The following is a 14,913-nucleotide window of genomic DNA, read 5'->3' as shown; positions in this document are numbered from 1 at the left end:
CATAAAGAGATGAATATATTGCAAAGATATTGGGGAATAGAAGGTAAAGTCTTGGAGAATATGAACACTTACTGTTTGTTGGTTTGTGGTTTTTTTTGATACTGGGGATTGAACTCGGGACCTTGCACTTGCGTGAGGCAGATGCTGGAACCACTGAGCTAAATCTCCAGCCCACATCTTTTGAAATAGTCAACGTTTTATCACAGTGACAAAATGGCTGACATGTGATGATTTTACAAAGTAAAGAAGTTTGCATAGCCCACAGCTTTGGAGGCTCTGAGTCCAAATAATATAAAGCAGGCTCTGGAAAGGGCCCAACAGTGAAAGGAGTTGTATGTTGGGAAAAAGCATCACATCTATAATCCAGCAGCAAGAGCAGTGGAGCTTAGTCCTTTTATAACAACACTTTTTTGAGATCAACATTAGTCCATTGTGAGCACAGGACCCATAATGGCCTCCCATTAGGCTCTACTATCACTCAGTACTTCCACCCTGAGGACTATGTCTTCAATCACTCAAACTGTACCCAAACCACAGCAGTTTTTAAAGGAGGTGAAAATAAATTCTTCTCCCTCTGGCAGGAAATCCTCCTGGCCTTCTATCAGGGAACTGATGAGTTATCTCTATAATCCAGCCTAATTAACACCTAAGCTCTTTTCTTTAAAGAAATAAAACAGACATTGAGCATCAACACTGCTGTGCCAGTGAGCACTTCAAATATTATTGCATGTGTCTATTTTACTCCATGAAATATTTGTCCCAGAAATGTAATTAACAGGCCCCCTGCAGGTTTCAAATACTTACAATATCCTTCAAATTTTTAAGACATCAAAGATTCTTTTAGAATAAGAATCAACAGTCCTTCACGCCCAGAATTGATGCTAATTCAGAGGCAAAGGCAGCTTCAAGGTTAATGTATCCAATCTGTTTTTCTCATCTCCTCCTACCTAAATCTTCACTGCAAACTAAAAGTTGAAAAGAAAAAGGAAAAGGTAGAAGGGAGGCAGTGAAGAAAGGAGAACAGAAGGAGCTAAGTTGGGTCTATGCACACTAATTTTTATCTTCATGTTTCTATATGAAAACGCAAGTTGGGGACCAAACCAAAGTGAATGAAAAGGGGTGCCTTTGTGCTTGGCTTCTAAAAAGAAATCAGAAGGTTCTTATGGGGTTGAGTTGCATAAAGCTGAACTGGCATCTTTTCTGGAAAAGGAAATTTTAAAGAGGCTTGAGAAAAATAAGCATGTTAGTAAGACTGGGTACTTTGGGTATGTGGAAATAACTATGAATATACTTACAGTAGTATATTTTTAGGATAAAATATTGTGTTTCTAATATTAGGATCTCTCTTTATCTCTGTCTCTGTTTTTCTCTCCAGCTTCGTCTTTCTCCAGGTAAAACAAAATAGCCTGATCGGGGCTGGCATTTCTTATCTCAAGTTTTCAAGGTTTATTATTTTCTGGGTAGGTCTCATTTTGGTGGAAACATGGGTAGAAAAGGCTTGAAATTGAACTAAGTTTGACCTAAACTTTTCTCTACACCTGGGTGATAAAGCATGGCCCAAGGCAGACACCATATACTGTAATCAGTTTAAGGTGTAAACAAAATATAAACAGGTTTAAGAAATCTTACCAGTATAACCAATAACTGAGTGACTGAATCTCAGCCAATCATAGCAGCTGAGGCTCTACCCAACTAGGAGCTAATAGCTGCCAAACATGCCCACAGAAGACAAACTGCAGCCAACTATACTGTCTCTATATGTCACTTTCCTTTTTCTGTTTATAAATATCACATGAAAGCTTTTCATTTTGGTTTCCATTGGTTTGTGATGGGGAGGGAAACTCTGAGCTGTTCTTTATCTGTTCTGCTGCCCAATCCTAGAGTCTCAAAGCCAATTATGATCTACAAAATTAGATTTCTTGTAATTTTTGACTTTTAACAAAATGGAAATGTTTTTCACCTTAACAGATCTTATAATTTCTTGAAATTCAGATCTATTTTTATAAGCAAGTAAAGTTACTTTTTATTTTATATAAATGAACAGCATTCTATAAAAGAAAATAAAGATAGTAACTTGGACTAGAAAGAGTGATGAGGAGGCCATATTTGAGGAAGACGATCATACTGTTAATAGTTTAGCAAATTTCATTTATATTTACCCTTCTGTCTATGTGTATGTTTCACAGTATAGACCATTTTTATACTTTACCTTTTCCCCTTCATTCAGCATTATCAAGAGTAATTTCTCATAATTTTCATAAATATTTTTGGTGGTTATTTGGTATGGTATTTTCTCACGTAGATATCCATAAGTTTTCAAACTGTTTAGGACACTTTGGTTGTTTTCATATTTTCATTTTTATAAATAAGACTTTACTAGCTTAATACACAAATATTTATATTTCTAACTATCCCCTAGGATAGAAAAGTAGAATTTAAATTACTGGATAAAGTGTATGAACAGTGAATATCTGATACTGCTGTCATTATCTGTAAGTAACTATCTTATAAACACCAAGGATTTATGATTTAAATTTTTTTCATTTAAAGAATGAACAAGGTTAATGTGCCACAGCTCCCAGGGCAGAGGATGCTTCCGGGTCAACCTGCCACAGCTCCCAGCACAGAGTAGGAGACTTCTAGGCCAACCTACCACCACTCCCAGCACAGAGGAGGTGGGCCACACAGGTGCCAGCAGCACCACCCACCCCAGTGAAATGAGAGGACTCATAAACAAGCCTCAGAACCAGACTTCCAGAAGACCTACAGCAACCACAAAGGGGAACAAAATGGAGCACGCTGATATTCAACTACCTGGACTCCCTGAACTAGCAATGAAAGAGAATCTGGAAAAATTGAAATCAGAAATAATTTCTCACATAACAGTACAGATTGTGCCCATAGTCCAAGACACGATTAATAAATCAAGAGAGGACACAAATAAAACAAAATAGAGAAGCTGAGGAACATGATGGACTCCCAAATAGAATCCATAAAACAGGTGCAAACAGATATCCAGGAGAATAAAAACTCCATTGAAAGTCTATGCAGCAGAATGAGCCAATGTGATTATAGAATTTCAGATATAGAAGATAAGATTGCAATTAGTGACCAGGAAAAGAAAAATTTATTTAAAATTGTAAGGGACCAAGAGAAATCAATTCAGCAGCTGCTAGATGATCCAAAGAAGAATAATGTAAGACTGATTGGAGTCAATGAAGAAAGAGGAGAGAGTACAGAAGACATAAAAAAACTGTTCACAGAAGTGATGGCAGAAAACTTCCCAAGCAGGGGAAAAGAACTTGACATACAGATAAGTGAGGGACATAGGACTCCAACTAGCCTTGATCAAAAAAAAAAAAAAAAGTAAACATCAGCATATAATTGTTGAGATTCAAGAAATCCAACAGAAGAACAAAGTTCTACAAGCAGTGAGAGAAAAGAAACAAATCACATACAAAGGAAAGCCCAACAAAATCAAAGCAGACTTTGCAACGCAAACCCTCAAGGCAAGAAGAGGTTCGAGTGATGTATTTCAAGCCCTTAAGAAAAACAACCTTCAACCCAGATTGATGTACTCTGGAAAACTATCTTTCAAAATTGATGGTGAAATAAGATACTTTCATGACAAAGAGCTCATTAGGAACTGCATGAAGATCAAACCAGCACTCCAAAATTTTTTGGCAAAATCCTAGGAAAAGACAATGAGGATCACAACCCCAGGAAGCCCAGCAGAATGAATCCAGTGGGCTCCACAAGAAATTAAAAGCAAAGAGCAAGAATCCAACAAAAAAGAAAAAGTAATGACAATGATAACTCAATACAAATCAGTTATAACCATCAATGTTAATGGTCTCAACTCAACAATCAAAAGAAACAGACAGGCAGAATTGGTCAAGAAGCAAGATCCAATGATATGCTGCATATAAGAAACACACTTAATTCAAAAAGAAGCTCATAGACTGAAAGTTAAAGGGTAGAAAATAATACTCCATGTGACAGGAACCCCCCAAAAAGCAGGAGTAGCTATCCTCTTTGCAGACCAAGTGAATTTCAAACCCATACTGATTAAGAGAGACAAAGAAGAAAACTACATCCTAGTAAAGGGAACAATCCAAGAGGTAGAGATGACAGTCATAAATATCTATGCACCAAACACTAATGAGTCCAACTATATAAAACAAATATTAACAGACATGAAAAAATCATGTAAGCATTAACACAATAGTAGTGGGGGACCTCAATACCCCACTTCACAAATAGATAGATCAACTAGACAAAAAAGAAGCAACGAAATACTAGAACTCAATCAAACTCTAGAACAAATGGACTTAACCTATGTTTAGAGTGTTCCACTCCACAAAATCAGAATACACATTCTTTTCAGATGCACATGGGTAGTTCTCAAAAATAGACTAGATACTCGCTCATTGAACATATTTAGGTAAGTGCAAAGGAATTGAAGTTATCCCTTGTATATTATCAGACCATAGTGTGAATAAATTGGAGATCAATAGCAAAAGAAACAGCAAAAATTTCATAAACACAGGGAAATTGAACAACACACTTCTGAATAATTGGGCACAATAATAATTGGGCACAGAGGAAATTAAAGAAGAAATCAGACAGTTCCTTCAATTAAATGACAATGACAACACAACATATCAGAATCTATGGGACACAGTGAAAGCAGACTTACGAGGGAAATATATAGCAGTGAATATTTATATTAGGAAAACCGAGCAAGCCCAATTAAACAACCTGATGTTGAACTTCAAGCTTCTAGAAAAAGAAGAGCAGGACAAAGCCAAAGCCCATAAAAGGAGGAAATTATAAAGATCAGGGCAGAAATCAATGTAATGGAGACTAAGAGAACAATACAAAAAAATCAATGAAGGCAAGAGTTGGTTCTTCGAAAGAATCAACAAAATTGACAAACCCTTAGCAAATCTTATCAGAAAAAGGAAAGAAAAGGCACAAACACATGCAATTAGGAATGAAAAGGATGAAATTACAATGGTCCCAGCAGATATCCAGAGGATCATCAATACCTACTTTGAGAACCTATAAGCCAATAAGGTGGAAAACACAGAAGAAATAGACAGATTCCTAGATATGTATGAATTACCAAAGTTGAATGAAGACCTAAAAATTCTAAACAACCCAACATCAATCAACAAATTTGAAAATGTAATTAAAAATTTACCAACCAAGAAAAGCCCAGGTCCTGATGGCTTCACTGATGAATTCTACAAGACATTTAGAAACCAACTACTGCCACTACTGTTTAAACTCTTCAACGGAATTGAAAGAGAAGCAATATTCCCAAATTCTTTCCTGGAAGCAACCATCACCTTAATCCCCAAAGCAGAGAAAGACACAATTGAAAAAGAAAACTATAGGCCAATCTCACTAATGAACATAGATGCAAAATTCCTACATAAGATACTGGCAAATAGAATGCAGAAGATCATCAAGAAGATCATACACCCTGACCAAGCGGGATTCATCCCAGGGATACAGGGATGGTTCAACATATGCAAATCAATCAATGCAATACACTATATCAATAGGGCCAAGGACAAAACCCATATGATTGTCTCCATAGATGCAGAAAAAGCATTTCATAGAATCCAACATGCATTTATGATAAAAACCCTACAAAAAATTGGAATAGACAGTCTTTACCTCAATCTGATAAAAGCCATCTAAGAAAAACCAACAGCCAATATCATACTAAATGGTCAAAAATTGAAATCCTTCACACTAAAATTAGGAACAAGACAAGGATGTCCACTATCACCATTCCTCTCCAATATAGTTTTGGAAACATTAGCCATAGCAATTAGACAAGAGAAAGAAATAAAAGGAATAAAAATAGGAAATAAGAAGTCAATTTGATCATTATTTGCAGATGACATGATAGTCTATGTAGAAGACACCAAGAATTTCACCAAAAGTCCTCCAGACTTAATGACCAAATTCAGTAAAGTAGCTGAATACAAGGTCAATGCACAAAAATCAATAGCTTTCCTCTACACGAAGAACAGACTCACTGAGAGAGATATAGGGCAAAAATTCCTTTCACAATAGCATCCAAAAACTGAAATACCTAGATATCAACCTAACAAAAAAAATCAAAGACCTCTTCTCTGAAAACTATAGCACTCTGAAAAGAGAGATTGAAGACAATATCAGAAAATGGAAAGGCATCCCCTGCTCCTGGGTAGGAATGATCAACATAGTGAAAATGGCCATACTTCCAAAACTGCTATATAGATTCAATCCAATCTGAATTGAAATCCCAGCAGCATACTTCATGGACCTTGAGAAAACAATCTAAAAATTCATTTGGAACAAGAGGAGACCCAGAATAGCAAAAGCAATTTTAGGTAACAGAGACTTGGCAGGGGGTATTACAACCCCCAACTTGAAACTGTACTACAAGGCTACTGTGATAAAAACAGCATGGTACTGGCAAAAAAAAAACAGATCTGAGGACCAGTGGAACAGATTAGAAGATGCAGAAACAACTTCAGAAACACTCAGCCAACTCATCTTCGACAAAGGAGCCAAACGCCCTCACTGGAGGAAAGATAGCCTCTTTAATAAATGGTGCTGGAAAAATTGGGCTTCAACTTGCCAAAGATTAAAACTACACCTGTATCTCTCACCATGCACTAAACTAAAATCAAAATGGATTAAAGATCTAAATATTAAAACAGAAACGCTGAACCAGCTAGAACAGAGTTGAGGTAGAACTCTTAAAGACACTGGTGTAGGAAAAGATTTTATGAACAAAACCTCACTTGCCCATGAACTAGCACAAACAATCAACAAATGGGATCTCTTCTTACTAAAAAGCTTCTGCACAGCAAGAGAAACCACCAGCAGTGTGAAGAGACAACCCACAATGTGGGAAAAAATTTTCACCAGCCATCCCTCAGACAAAGGTCTATATCTACAATCTATAAAGGACTTAAAAAAATCAGACCTCCCAAATTTAAAGACACAATCCAAAAATGGGCATCTGAAATGAACAGACATTTCTCACACAAAGAAGTAGAAATAGCAAATAAACATGAAAAAATGTTCAGCATGACTGGTCATTTTAGAGATGTAAATGAAAACAATACTGAGATTCCACCTCACTCCGGAAAGAATGGCTGCTATCAAGAAATCAACCAACAACAAATGCTTGTGGGGCTGTAGGGAAAGAGGAACCCTGCTCCACTGCTTGTGGGAGTGTAGACTGGTGCAACCACTTTGGAAATCAGTATGGAGATACCTCAAAGAACTAGGACTGGAAGTCCCATCTGACCCAGCTATTCCCCTGCTGGGGATCTTCCCCAAAGAATTAAAAGAGTCATACCACAGTGGTATATGTGCAACCATGTTCATAGCACCACAGTCTGCAATAGCTAAAACTTGGAAACAGCCCAAATGCCCTTCAACTGGAGACTGGATAAAGAAACTGTGGGGTTTTTTATAAAATGGAGTACGATTTAGCTATAAAAAATGAGAAATTAGAGACATTTATTGCTAAGTGGATGCACATTGAGGTGATACTCTTAAGTGAAATAAATAGGACATACATCTGTAAATACCAAGTAGTTTCTCTAGTGTGAGAAACTGAAAATGTAAATAAGGACTAAAAGGTGTAATAGATAATATGAAATAGGAAGAAAAGTGGCAAAGAGGAAGGGTAGGGGAAAGGAAGGAAGGGAATGGAATTCATATGAGAAAATGAAAAAAAGGAAACAAAGTCTTTGTAAATAGGGGACATGAAGGGGTTTAAGGGAGGGCAGGGGAAGGGGGAAAAATAAGAACCAAGAGAGTATGTAAAGTTGCAAATACCCAATGTTGAATGTCATTATATTGTATACCTATAATGTACCGAGAAGAGGATATACAGTTAAAAGAAAGAAAGAAAGAATGAACAAGAAAGCTTGTATTTTTGTTTTGTATTGGTTTGATATGTTTCAATATTGACTGATCCTTGACTCCAGTACAAATACCTTAGCAGAAGATGCTGCCTAAGGAACTGTTCTAAGGAAATATCAGACAGAGTGGCCCACAGTCACTCATGTGCCAGATACTTAAAACACCAGCCCTGCCAAGCCCATGCTACTGGCTTTCAGAACCAAAGGCTCTCCTCCAGGTCATAGTGAGGATTGCCTCTATCTCTCTTGACATTTCTGGGAAGTTCTGAAGATCTGATTCTCCACTTTCCTCTGAGAGACATGTCAAGGACTCGGTGTGTTGATGTGATTAGGGCAGGAGACGCCATGGATGGCCACAAGTGGTGACTGGTCCTCATGTCCCCAGCTCACCCAAGTCCATGAGCTCAAGTCTCCCTCCCCATGGGAAGCACTGTCCACACTCAGTTCCTGCATGAGAAGTATCTTTTGAATCATTACCAACTGAAATCTATATAAATCTTGCCTATGAAACACTTTTAGAAGAGTAATAGATGTAATTCATCCTAACTTCAAACTTGCAGAATCAGAATGGGGATCTGGAGCCCTGAAATTCACTTTACAAAATACTCCCCTGTTGAGGGTCTTGAGTGTACCTGCTTAGGAACCATTGGTCTAAGAGTACAAAATAATAAAACAAAATTTAAATTCAAAAAAAAGGCTGGGATATAGCTCATTTGTAAAGTCACTGTGTTCAATCACCAGTACCTTAAAAAAATACCCTTTTTGCTTCTTAAAGATTATAGGATTTTCACTCCAAGGCGCAGGAGCAGGCTATTCACAGGTTATATCAATCTCATTGTTCCCTTTTGGCTCTTGAAACCTCAAGCAAACAGACCCTGGAGGAGGCCCGATCCACAGGCACATTACACAAAAATACTCTGGCAGAGACTCCATTTAGGATCTCAGGAAATCCCTTTCCATACGCAGAGGCAAAGGTAGTTTGGGATTTAACAGTCATCCAGGGAAAATCCATTAGTAGATTCCAAGAAATCTTATTATCCCAGTTATCTGAACAATTAATGCAAAGTTAAACTAAGGTATGATTTTGTTGTTCTAAATTGAAAATATGTGTTATCAAAGTTAATCTCACTCTAGTACTGTAAGAACACATCTAAACCAACATAGCTCCAAATATCATAAAAGTGCCACAAAAATAACTTTTATGTTCTGTCAATAGCTTTGTCTTTAAATCAATATCTCCTTCAAGGAAGAAGAAAGTTTATTAGATAGCAAGTAAAGTATTCTCTTTTATGAAATGGTAAGGGTAGGTGTGATTGTGTACTCAATTGTACAAATTTCACACTAACATTTCAGTGTTACCTTTGATCAATGCTGGGTAACCAGCAGGGAATTTCTATTGACTGTAGGGGTGTGTGGCTGCCGTATTAACACACGGCAAGGAACTGTTTTTAAATCTTGCCCCAAAACACGTCAAATGCTGAAGGGTACTACTTGAGACAACAAACAAACAAACAGAAAATCAACATTTGAGCCAAAAACAAAAAAGGAGGCTAGTGTTAACAATAACATATTAAAATGAAAATGGTCTTGTTTTGTAGTTAATACTTGTTACCAACTGCTTTGCCACCTTTGACAGAAGCTCACTGTGGCTGTCCCTAACACAAAGCCTTTTTTCTCAGCCCCTGAGCTGCCTGTGGTCCCTTCTGGTTGAGCTTTCACTTTAATCAGGCCAGAGGCCCTTATGAAACCACTTTGTCTGCTTGCCATCCCTTGGCATCCTGATTTCCATCTTCCCTGAAAAGCACTGTCTGCCATATGAAACAATCTGAACTTTGTTTAGGAACTTATGTATTTTCCTTACCACCATTTTCTGTGGGATTTGCAACAGATTAGGATATATATGAAATTCATGGAGTCCTCCCTATCAGCTATAAGCTGTCCCGCCCTCCACCATCCATGGCCTAATTTACCCTATACCAAACAATATGTCCCATACAAAAGGCTTTCAATAATCTTAGCTTTAAATGCTCCATATTGATTATAAATTTCTTAGATTTTTGGATTGCACATGTACAATGCTTCTTTACCAAATTCTGTATATGTTATAGGTCATGGCAAAACCTGTAATGATGATATTATACCAATTTCAATTTTATTGTGCATTTATTAATTGCCACTCTTCTGAACATTTATCATATGTCATTTTGTTAAATAACTACAATGCTGGGGGTTTTTTTACAGTGCTTTGTAATATTTTTTCCCATGAGGAGCATTTGTATAAATTACAGATAGTATTTACACAGTAGACATTCTTAGCTTTGTGAGTTTGGAGAAACCAAAGTAGACTGAGAAAATACAGATGTACAAATCCCCCTTTCCTCTCTACTGAACCAAAATGTCTTTGAGCCTCAAGAGGGAAAAACTAACAGTAGCCAAGTTTCTATGTGCAACAAGGTGATAAGGTAAGAGGGGGAGAAACAGAAACAAGAAAAAAAGAGTCCTTAGTTGAGAGTTAATATCAGGACTCATCCTATCTTTTTAGCTTATTGTGCTATTGGTTTGTGTAATGGACAAAGAAATAACTATGCATCAATCACTGAATTCAGCTTAGGTTTCTCTCCTTCTTCTGGTAGATTTCCATTTCATTCATTCTTTCATTTATTTACTCATTTGTTTAGTATCAACTAATTTTCTACTATAAAAGGGGTTTAATATTGCACTATATGGCATGATTCCACTCCTTCTAGGAAGAAAAACATGAAAGTAAAATTTGACAAAAAGAGAGAGATACTGCACAAACACTGGAAGAGGAGAAAGAACAGAACAAGTCAATACTGATAAAATAAGGAAGACTTGCAAGAGGAGGCCTTGCCTAACTTGGTCTTGAAGGATAGGAAGAGCTTGCCAGGTAATTTTGCTGGAAAGGGCTTGCTGGGGAGAAATTTGCATGTACAGTGGCTACAGGTTGCTCGTTGCTCAGCATGTGTGGAATCCACTGAACAGTCACATCCAGGCATTTTCATCATTTCTACTCACAGGACAGTGAGCTTTCTCTGGCTTTATTTGAATAAGTAGTATTAAAAGTGTTGTAGGGCAAACATTCTCATTTATGTTGCATTTCATTTTTATTAATAATAAATTCAGGTGAAGCAGCATTTTATTAATATTGATCAATGTTTCAATTGAAAGCACAGATGTCAGGGATTTTTTAAAAATGGGTTCAGTTATATTTAATAGTACTGTTGATGAGAGGAAACCTAATGAAAACCAACAGATGGTCTATTTAATATTGCTCTCGGCTATGAAACATGTGCCAAATGTGATACACACAAGGACTTGACAGGGCTGTTACTGGAAGCCTTTAATTACAACTATTTACACTCCTGGGCCTGCTGGAATTGCTGAAATAACACCACAACGCTAACATTGGCCAAGCCAGAATTTAAATAATACCTGCTTTGTGATACTGTGTGTGGCATTGTATTTCTAAATGACCTCTGTTGACAGTTTCCCTGACAAATTTTTTGTTTTTGTTTTTTGGTGGGAGTGGGGTGGAAAGGGTGGAACCAAGGAATTGGAACCAGCAGCCAGGAGGAACTCAGATGATCCCTTCCTACAACAACATCGTTAGTGTGGCATGTGGACTATCTCCAAGGGCAAGAAGAGGTATGATGCCTTTATTACTGAAGTTAACTCAATTACAGAGAGAGTCCAACTGAGGTAAACTGCCAAAGCAATGACTAAGTAATGAATACTAATAGTGACAATATCAAGCACCCTGTTATGAATCTTGTTTGTCACTCGGCAAATACTCCCTCCCACTCCCTCTCACAGCAGTGAGGCATGTGGAGATGAGGATGTGGATGCCAAGAAGGACTGAATGGTAAGCTCAAAGTCATACTGCTCATTAGTGGTAACCTAGGCAGTTTAACTAATCAGAGTAGGAATGAGCTAGAATAAGCAATCACAGCAGGATAGCATTTTGCAAAAAAAAAAAAAATAAAGAAGTCATAATAATAGTTGTTGTTATTGAATTAGAATATGCAAAAAAGGAAAAAAATCTTCTATTTAAAGTGTTTCAGAGAAAAACAGAGAGAAAATCTTCAGTGTCTGGTCCTCTTCATCCACTCTCTCTGCTGGACTGACTCTGCACTATAGCTGCATCTCAGAATCTGGGGAGAAAAGCACTGGCTCATGGAACTCCATCCCAGTGGGGAGAGATGGCAAATAAAGAGTCTAAAATGGTACAGATGTGTGGAAGTTTCACCTCTCCGGTAAAGACGTCTCAGCAGCCCTGAGCCTTTGGCCACTCCCTGGCTTATGGGGAGGCCAAAGGAGCAGGGACACTCTCTGGTGACACCAGGAGAACTGAGAGGATTAAAATATTGAGAGTAGAGCACCTAGGATCCAAAAGGCCTCTTCAGATGAACCACAAAAAGAAAAGAAGGTTGCAAACTGGACCTTCTCTTGAGCACTCCAGAAAACAGTCCTGCCTTCCCCCAGCCTGTGCTGATAGTCTCCACATCCAAAATTATCTATATATCAATACTGGAAGCATAGTGGAAAATCTATTTCTGATAAGCATAAAGAGTACTGACCAAAAAATTCTTGTTGGTTGAGGCATAGAAAAAAAGGAGTAGGTGCCAGGAAGGCTACACTGGCATGGTGGTGCACATACATAAGCCCAGAACTCGTAGAGGCTGAGTCAGGAGGATCACAAGTTCCAACCCAGCTTGGGCATGTTAGTAATTTAGCAAGACTCTGTATCAAAATTAAAAACAAAAAGGGTTGGGGATATAGCTTAATGGAAAGGTCTTGGATTCAAGCTCCAGTACTGCCGAAAACCAAAAACAATCAAACAAAAAACCTAACTCAAGCTCAAAGAGGAACTGCAGTAAAATTATACACTCTTTCATTGATTATTCATGAGAAGTTATTTGGTCCAGAGCCTGGACAAGGTGAGAATGTGCTTTACAATGCCATTTGAGGTGGTACATAAACTCAGAGTACAGTCCACAGTCCTAAAGATACTGATGATTAGTAGTATTGCCACTGACAATAAGAAGAGGAAAGAGGACTGGAAAAGTAACAGAAGAAGTTAATATAACTCAGGGTAAGGAATTAATAGTGATAAACTTGAAATTAATTAAATAGTGAAATATTAGAGAAAACTTTTTAAAATAAACCTACCAATTTAAAGTAGAAAAATCATCTATAGTAACTTTCTAGCAATCATGATGGAAACAAAAAACAAAATTAAAATATATGATAAATTAAATACATAATACATAACAAATACATAAAATGTATAATAAATTTAAAATACACAATAAATTAAATACATATTGTATAAAATATATAATATAGATGATAAAATACAATTAAAATAAATAATACTAAGAAGGAAAATGCTCCATAGCATTAACAAGTAACAGTCATAAGAGAGTTTATGCTCAACTTTGTGAAGTATAAATTAAAAATTTTAAATAAAATTGATGCTTGTATATACATTTCTGAAATTAATCTTTTAAAAATAAATTATAGTGCATTGTAAGGTCTACTACTAAAAAAGGTAAAAGATACAGAAGATTTCATATGTGAGCTCTAGCTAACTTTCTAAACATGAGGACCAACATTAGCTGCCTCAATCTGCTTCTCTGTCAGAACAGAAGATCACATGCAGAAATGTACTGTATTTTCTCACCATGCGGGAGACTAAGTCCAAGATTAAGTTTCCAGCAAATTCAGCTTCTGGTGGGGGCGCTTCTCCTGACTTGTGGTGGTCTCTACTCCCCGTGTCCTTTCTGAATCTGCTGGGCCAAGAGGTGGAAGAGCACTGGCATCTTTCCTAAGAGGACACTGCACACCAAGCCTGCATTTAAACCTAGTTATTTCTGTTGGCCTAACTTCAAATACAGTCACGCTAAAGGTTAGGACTTCAGAATCTAAATTTGGGGGGAAAGGGATTGTGCAAGTCAACACAGAGCAATTATTCTTTAGTTATATAAATTTTCCCAAGACAAAATTTAAGATGTGAAACTTGGGGAAAATATCACAGAGAAAACTAAAGCCAGTTTCTCTTGTATAGATCTAAAGAATTGTAATAAAGTGAGTCAAAGCTAAATATAACATCGTATTTTAGAATGTCACATTTTAAGCAAATTATACCTTGGGACTACTGATTCAGTGTTAAGCAAATTAACCACCATAACTAATTATAAGAATAGATAAAGGAAAAAAAGCAGTAATATGTGATTATATCAACATATGCTAATATAGTATTTAATAAAACTTAGAAATCATCCCTAATGAAAATTCTCAGCAAAATAGAAATCAAAGAAACTTAGCAAATGTGTAAAGAACAATTAAAAGGAGTCGTGTGGAAGATGCCGAACCACCCCGTTACAGACAGGCAGCCACCTAGTTCCACACTACAAAGACGCAGAGGACACCAAACCACCAGACCAAGGTACTGAGTCCTGCTGCTCCCGGCCCAGAGGTAGGGGATTCTGAGCCACCGTCCCACTGCTCCTGGTCCAGAGGAAGAGGCTTCCCAGTCACCATCCCTCCAGCTGCTCCCAGCCCAGAGGAAAGGGCTTTTGGGCCACTATCTGTCCCACTGCTCCTGGCCCAGAGGAAGGGGCTTCCGGGCCACCATCCCTCCTACCACTCCCAGCCCAGAGGTAGGGGCTTCTGAGCTGCCATCCCACTACTCCTGGCCCAGAGGCAGGGGCTTCCCAGCCACCATCCCTCCCGCTGCTCCCAGCCCACAGGAAAGGGCTTTTGGGTCACCATCCCTACTGCTGCTCCCGGCCTCTGTCCCACCTCTACCAGCTCAGAGGAGGTAAACCATGCAGGCGCTAAGAGCCCCCCACCCCAGTCAAAATAAGAAAACATGTAAATAAGTCTGAAAACCAGACTTCCAGATCACCTACAGCAACCCCAAAGGGAAATGAGATGGAACACTCTG

Source organism: Heterocephalus glaber, unplaced genomic scaffold (genome assembly GCF_053883595.1).
Source record: "Heterocephalus glaber isolate CG9 unplaced genomic scaffold, H.glaber_assembly_v1.0 deba00000347, whole genome shotgun sequence".
NCBI lineage: Eukaryota > Metazoa > Chordata > Mammalia > Rodentia > Bathyergidae > Heterocephalus > Heterocephalus glaber.
The sequence above is the reverse complement of the archived record's forward strand: the minus strand, read 5'-3'. Positions refer to the sequence as shown.